Source organism: Spinacia oleracea, chromosome 2 (genome assembly GCF_020520425.1).
Source record: "Spinacia oleracea cultivar Varoflay chromosome 2, BTI_SOV_V1, whole genome shotgun sequence".
NCBI lineage: Eukaryota > Viridiplantae > Streptophyta > Magnoliopsida > Caryophyllales > Amaranthaceae > Spinacia > Spinacia oleracea.
The window spans coordinates 89,912,596-89,920,501 of NC_079488.1; the positions used below are offsets into that span (position 1 = coordinate 89,912,596).

The 7,906-nt window shown below is 34.9% G+C and overlaps 1 protein-coding gene across 1 annotated transcript in view; it reads left to right on the forward strand.

Moving 5' to 3' along the window:
- LOC110776098 (tRNA ligase 1) overlaps nt 1–7,076 on the forward strand; it is a 63,665-nt gene extending 56,589 nt beyond the window's left edge. The window contains exons 29-31 of the transcript XR_008928215.1: nt 3,920–4,190; nt 5,781–5,845; nt 6,823–7,076. The gene's annotated coding sequence lies outside the window, so the exon portion shown is untranslated. The remainder of the gene's footprint in view (nt 1–3,919; nt 4,191–5,780; nt 5,846–6,822) is intronic.
- The last annotated feature ends 830 nt before the right edge of the window (nt 7,077–7,906 follow it).

A 7,906-nucleotide genomic window follows, 5' to 3' on the forward strand; every position in this document is an offset into this window, starting at 1 on the left:
TCGTTTCTATGAATTGTCGTGGTGATTCGGACCTTTTTCTTAGTGGTATGCCCATCGGGATGCCTACTCAATGCTTGTGTTCCTACACCCCTTGCGTGCCCTTACAGTGGTACCTAGGAGGGTTTGTGGGGTATTGATTGCCTCGTTCTTATGAGATGTTACTAAGTGGATTCCAAAGTATAGAGACCGTGACCATCGGGGCTAGGTAGGATTATGTGTTCACCCATGTTGATGTTCACCTTTTTAGGATGAGATGACCATAATTTCGTGCTGAATGTCTTAGGAGTATTATGACTATCCGCTGGAGGATTACATACTAGGAAGCGTGTCTCGCCGGTGAAAGTCAGGTAGCCTGTACTTATAGGGTGCATAGGTCCCTTCATGTTTCGTAGGGTGGATTGAGATGACCAAAGTGTTGTGCTTAATTTCTTATGAGTATTATGACTATCCGATGGGAGAAGATTACATACGAGGAAGTGTGTCTCGCCGGTGAAAGTCGGGAGGCTCGTATTTTAAGGTACATAGGTCCATTTCATGTTTCGATTCATAGTGGAAGAGTTGTGACTTACCATAGCTATACTAGGTGGAATGCCTATTCCCTAGTCCTATCTTTTATTATTGTTGTTTTCCCGTTTTTGCAATTGATGACAAGTTGTGCAAAGAAGCCAACCATTAATTGTTGTTTTAGTGGTAAAGTGTGCTAGTAGTTACATGTGTCTTGCTAGTATTGGAAACACTTGATCCCCGAAGTTCGACTCCTTACTTACCCCTTGTCTGCTATACCTTGTGTAGTGTCATTGAGTCAAGTGAAAAAAGAAATTGTATCACTTGTGTGTGCTCCCATGATTAACGGCTAGTGGGAGTGCATCACTCCGTTTCATAATGATATTTATAATTACTATTTGCACAATTTTTAAGACAAAAAAGGGAGAATGTGTAAAAAGCTGAGTAAAAATATAATAAAATATGGATAAAGGAAGATAAATGTGTAAAAGGGTGGGTGGGTGTAAGAAAAAAAAGTAAAAGAAAAAGTAAGTGAAAATTGTAAATGATGTGGGGTAAGAGGGGTTGGTTGTAAATTTTCATGTCCAAAAATATAATAAAGTACAATGTATAGAACATTATGAGACGGAATAAATCGGAAAGTATAAAGATCATTTTGAAACGGAGGTAGTAATTATTTATGACAATCAACAAAGTATTATGCAATCGATCTTGGGCGCACTAGATGTACATAACATTAACGTACACCAAAAGTTCCACCTGTGAACTTTAAGACAAACGCGTAATTTTTTTTGCACCTTAAGTCTTTCACGCAATTTCAAGCTTCCTTGCCAAATGATCAGAGGATAGAGGAAAAAAACAGAAATAACCAGAGGAGAGAGAAAGAGAGAACGTAAATTAAAGAAGATACTTAAACTGTAATGAAAAACCTAATTCGAAGTGTTATTCATTCAACACAATACATACAAGCTCCAATTGAAGCTGAAATTGAAGATGCCACAATGGAAGATTATGATCTCAGTATCTCAATACAAAACAACACTTTAGCAGAGGCATAGGAATTGAATATGATTCAAATAATGATATGGAGGCCGAAGAACAAGAAATTCCTTATGAATCTTAAGGTACGTAATTTAAATTTCATCTTTTGTAATTGTGTTTTACTCTAAAAAATCGAAATTAGGGTTGTATTATTGTGTTGAACTACCAATGCATAAAAGTTAGAATAAACAGATTTCATAGTTAGTTTTTTTTTTTTTTTGCAATTAAAGATTTTATTACCAAAAGCAGGAAGGCCCAACAGCCTTTTACAAGAAAGAGCAAGCCTCAAAGCCTACAGAACACCAAATACACCAAAACAATACTGCCTAGATGATTAACTGAAGAAGCATATCAGACAGTTTGTCACTAGCTGTAGCTGCTACTCTAAATGGAACCTCTTTAAACAGTTCATCAGGAGATTTACAATGCTGATTATAAACTTTATCATTCCTATTAAGCCAAATAGAGTAAATGCATTCTACAAAGAAAATCAGTAATGACTTGTGCATGTCACCACTTCTTCTGCTACTGTTTATCATCCATTGCAGCTCAGTTGGAAACCCACCAGGAACTCTGTAGAATTTGAGCAGCTTCAGACTTTTCTGCCATACTTGTTGAGAAAAAGGGCACTCAAAAAACAGATGCTTAACAGAATCAGTGCTTGAGGTACAAAACAAACACCTATCATTGTCCACAACTTTCCACTGAATTAACCTATCAAGAGTAGGCAATCTATTCCATAGTGCCAACCAAAGAATGAACTTGCTTTTAGGGGTAGCACTATTGTTACAGAGAACTCTCCTCCAAGGGACCTTAGTCTGTATGCCTCTCAGCAATTGGTACATACATTTGATAGAGTAACAACCCTTCTTCTCAACTACAGACCATCCTCCAACATCCTCCACCAGTTGAAAACTACCAAAAATCTTCTTAAGAGCCCATGACATGTTGCCAGGGCATTTAAACTCAGTTAGGGGTTTGTTTTTCATATAGTAACTGTTGATCCACCTGACCCAAAGAGTATCTTTCTTGTGAGTGACAGCCCAAACCAGCTTGCACACAGCAGCTTTGTTCCAGATTTCCATGTCTTTAATGTTCCACCCTCCAGCACATCTAGGTAAACACATACTGCTCCAAGAGACCAAAGCTTTTTTTGAAGCTGCTGTATTCCCAGTCCACAGAAACAATCTACAATAACTCTGAATCTCCCTAATTATCTTCTTGGGAAGAAGAAAGATCTGACACCAGTAAGATTGCAGACTAAGTAAAACAGTTTTTACCAGTTGAAGTCTTCCAGCATAGGAGAGATATCTAACAGTCCAGCACTTTGTTCTTGCAAGAACCTTATCCACCAAAGGCTTACATTGCACATAAGAGAGTTTCTTAGTTGAAAGTGGCACCCCCAGATACCTGAAAGGAAACTCTCCCCTAGAAATCTTGAGGCAAGTAACAATCTGGTCTTGAATCAGTGGAGACACTCCACCAAAGTAAATATCACTTTTGTCCAAATTTGCTTCCAATCCTGAAGCTTGAGAAAATAACTGAAATTTTTGAAACAGCAAAGAAGCAGAAGGGAGATCACCTCTACAAAACATCAATAAGTCATCAGCAAACATCATGTGAGTGATGTTAAGCCTCTTACATCTTGGATGAAACTTGAAAGTAGAGTCATCTTTCAGTTGCTGCATATTTCTAGAGAGATACTCCATCCCCATAGCAAACAAGTAAGGTGATAATGGATCACCTTGCCTTAGACCCTTCTGTGCTCTAAATGGGTCACAAGGTTTACCATTGATGAGTATGCTGTAGGACATAGAATCAACACAAGCAAAAATCCAATCCAGAAATTGACAAGGGAAGCCAAGCTCTGTCATCACTTGTCTCAGGAAGCTCCACTCCACTGAATCATAGGCTTTTTTCAAGTCTACTTTAAGCATACATCTTGGAGAAAGGTGCTTCATAGTTAGTTTTAATAGTGTAAAAGTTAGCATATACATCATAATAGTTAAATAACTCATTATGTTATTCCAAGCATCAAAAATCAACGAAAGTTATTTATGCGTTTGTAATAGTTACTGTTGTGCAAGTAAAAGTTACAGTTGTGCATGTAAAAGTTATGTAGAGGTGTTGGTTTGGCTGTAATCTTGGTTTAGATTATGTATTTCTAAAAGTTACAGTTGTGCAAGTAAAAGTTACGGATGCATGTGCAAGTAAAAGTTACATAGAGGTGTTAGTTTGGCTATAGTGTTTGCTAAGATTGTTAACCTGTTATTATTAAAGTTTTTGTTGTTTTACTAAAAGTTATAGTTTTATGCGTAAAAGTTATGGTTTTATAATTAAAAGTTTGTGTTGTTTATTTTAATTGCAATAACAGAAGAAGACAATGATGTTGTTGGATCGTTAATGGGATACACCGGAGAGACAATGGATGAAGTGCTTGATTTATATAAAAAGCATGCCAGTATAGTTCGATTTTCCATAAGGAAACACAACACAAGATTCAAATTTGGGACAAGAGCTTTGATTGAAAAAATATTTGTTTGTTCGACAGCATGAGTAACAAAAAATGGAAAGAACAAAAAGGAAGTGGAAATAGTTGTTCTAGTTCCGCCAAAAAAGCATAGAAAAGCAAGGCATGTAGTGAGGTATGAGGTTTCTCAACATGTGATAATGCACAACCATGAATTAACAAGAAAGAAATTGCACTACCTGCATGGATCTGAAAGGCAGATAATGTAATCCCCCGTAAATTTATAAATTTTGTTAATATATTTTAACGTATATTATTTATATTTAAATAGAATTTATGATTTAGTAATAAATATATAATTAACGTATATTTATTTTATTTTAATTACGTTCTAAATATTTAACGATTTATGAAATCAAAATTAATTTTTGAATTTTACGTTAAAACGAATTCGAATTACGAGATCACGTTCGATTGAAATTAGAAAGCAATACTAACCATTTTGGATTCAACAACCTAAATCCTACTCCTAGCCCAATTGGGCAAAGCCCAAACCAATAAAACCCAAAACAATATTCCCTCCCCTTTCTAATTCACGTGAGATCAAAGAAAAAAAAAAGAAAAAAAAAGAAACCCCTCCCTATTCACGTAACTGCCCCTCCTCATTGTCGTTCCTCTCTCCCGCCTTCACTTTCGTTGTTGCTGCCTCCCTCGCCGTCGGACCACCATCACCGTCGCCGCCGGTAAGGCTTCTCTCTTTCTGCTCCTTCGACCTCCTTCTCCTTCGTTCCTTGCCTTCTAATTTCTGGCGTTCTTTCCCTTTTGTTGTGTCGGTTCGCACGCAACATCAGCCATCACGAGCCGCGCCGCCGTGAGCCTTCCTCGCCGTCAGCCTAACCCCGACCACCGCGCACGGTAGTCCTCTTTCCTTCCTTCCTTTTTTTCTTTTTTCTTCTTTTAATTTCGTTGGTTGTCCCCCTCCTTTTCGTGGCTGATTTTGTCTCCTCCGTACAGCCACCACCACCGCACACTGTGTGCCGCCGACCTTGCTCAGCCACCGCCGCCGTGACGCTGTCCGCCGGCCGCCCAAAACCTCATATTTTCTTGGTTATTTCTTAAACCCTAAGTAACTAATTATTTTAATTAATTATAGTTTTAATTTAAATTACGTTCTTGATATTAAATTTATAATTTTTATGGCTTGAATTTGATTTTCAGATTTGGTGTTGCTAATTATAAACGAATTATTTTCAGTTTTGGTTAATTAAAAATAAGTTAGGGCTTAATCATGTTATATTAATTCAAATTATGTTTTCGTGAGTTAAAGTTATGGTTTTTGTGATTAAATTATAAATTTAAGATTATACGAATTTTATAATAAAGTTATTAATTTTCAGATTATCTAATTACATTGAAATAATGGTTTTTGATTGTTTAAAGTATGATATTCAAGGTTTTTATGATTTTAAATCATGATAGGTTGAGTATGGATTATTAAATTTGTTGTTTTGAGATACTAGGAACGTAGATTGACCTTGGTGAAGCTTTTAAATGAATTTATATTGCTGAAAATTTAAAGTACGATGTTTGCAAAAAGTTTTCAACGAATTTCAATCACTAGTTCAATAATTATGATGCTAGGAAATCAAATGTTCAAGTTTTGATATTGGGGAAAGTTCTAAATATGTTTAGGATGCATTTAGAATGATTTATTATGGTTGCCAATGATTAGAAATTGATTGGGATTACTTGTTGGTTGTTTTAGGCAGAGAATTCTCTTTAGGCGACTTTTGAAAGTGTTAAAGTGGCATGTCACTTTGTTTACACAAGGTACGTACATACCTGTGTGCTTGAAATGTGTGTTATTTGTTGAATCCAGGTTGAAATTTGTTGATGAACTTGGTTATGTTGGAATTACATGTTTAATATTGTTGGATGGACGTGTTGAACATATATATTTCGTTATGAGAATTATAACATGTTAGTATGGATGATTGATGCAGACATGTTGGTTGGGAACACTACATTATTTTATATATATGTATATTGATTCAGATCGATTGATCGTTGTTCCCTTTTAGCTTTTCACTGCTTTATGAGGACCGAGGACCTTGTTTAGTAGGTTGAAACCTTATACCCATATAGAGGGGTTGTTCAGTATCAAAGGAAAGGTTGAATTAATTGGAATAAGTCTTGATTGATATCTCTGTGATCACTTACTTAATTCCAAGATAAAAACAGTTGAGAATAATTGTTGATTGTATGACTTATGTGATTGTTGAGTCATAATAAAGTATTAATCTGTAAATCATGTAAAGTGAAACTGAGTAGCAATAGCTTTAGACTGTGCACGTCTTAAGTGACGGACAATAAGAAGTTGGGTCATGGGTCGCCTATGGCTTTCTCTGGGCCGGATTGATAACCGGTTCTATTTTATTCAAAAGTCCCTCGATATCGCAGGTCATTGGGGTTTACGGAGTCGCGCCCGTACCTCGTCTTCCTTTGTGAAGAAGAAGAAGTTTCTAGTAGACAGCTCAGTCCATTGACTATTTCAATTAAAATAATGTTAATGATACAAAGGTCTAGTTCAGTCAAATATAGTCTTCAAGTCAATATGTTTTGGTTATCCTTGCTTATGTTTTATTTAGTATCATGTTAGGATTGTTCGTTTAATAGAATCATGTTACGATTATTATTATTGATTTAGTATGTAGTACTCAGCTTTGCTGATTACGTGCTTTTGCTTGTGCATGTTGATCATGGCTATGCCTTATTGATCCTGTGATGACCCAATCTTTGGTGAGCAGTCTCTAAGGATCAATAAGCATTGTCCATCTGCAGGTTTGAAGATGTTGCATCATTGGGATCGGGAATAGAGAGCTTGTATTTAGTTTTGATTTGCTAAGTTGACTTGGGTTTGTTTAATTGGACTTTAAACTTGTTAGTTGATCTTATTTTCGTTGATTGGTTTTGGGATTAACTATGTAATCGATTATTTATAAACCTAAAGTTAGTTTTATGTTTTCCGCTGCAAAATTCTGAATAAGCCGTTACGTTTTCACACGGGCGATAATGCCTTGATAATTCTCTATGTTTTATATTAAAAGAGTACTTTAGAAAAGGGAGAATTGTCGGGGTGTTACAAAGTGGTATCTAGAAGCTAAGGTTTTACTTTAATTAATTTTTAGGCGCCTAACTATCTAGTTATTTAAAATAAATTTCTTAAAAATCGAGCTTCTACGTATTATAGTGTTCAATAATTGGTACTTTTTTTTGGGGGGCCGATTTCCTTTTATCTTGTTTGAAAGTATACGATATTCCTTATTTACGTTCGAAATCAAATTATTTTTCCAAGTTAAAGTGATACTTTCGACATTTTTATTTTTCTTATTATTTATTATTCAAACAAATACATAAAAATAATATGAATACATTTTTTTTTAAAAAAAAGGAGTCCAAATTTTTTTAAGTTGTTTCAAGAGTTAGAATTCGTTAATTAGGAAATATAAATCTTTTCGAATTAATAACTTTATTCTCGAATTTATTCGCTACGCATTTTCTTAACTTATTTCACTTTATTTATTTTATATTTTATTTATGTTATTATTCTATGTTATAATTTTATTATATTTTCGTTCTTTTATTTCGTTATATAAATGATTCTAATGCTTTAGTTTATGAGAGATGGGTAGTATAAGAAGGGCATATAAGATAGAATTATATGTGCATTAGTAGCTAGTCAATGATAAGATATTGATTGTTATGTATGTGCATGTGCTAATTGTTTAAGTGTTACATTTACATGTGCATAAAGAATTGTTTGATTCCACATAACTTATTGATTATTGAACCTTGTTTATGTTTTGGCTGGAAAATCGTTAGTGAGACCTT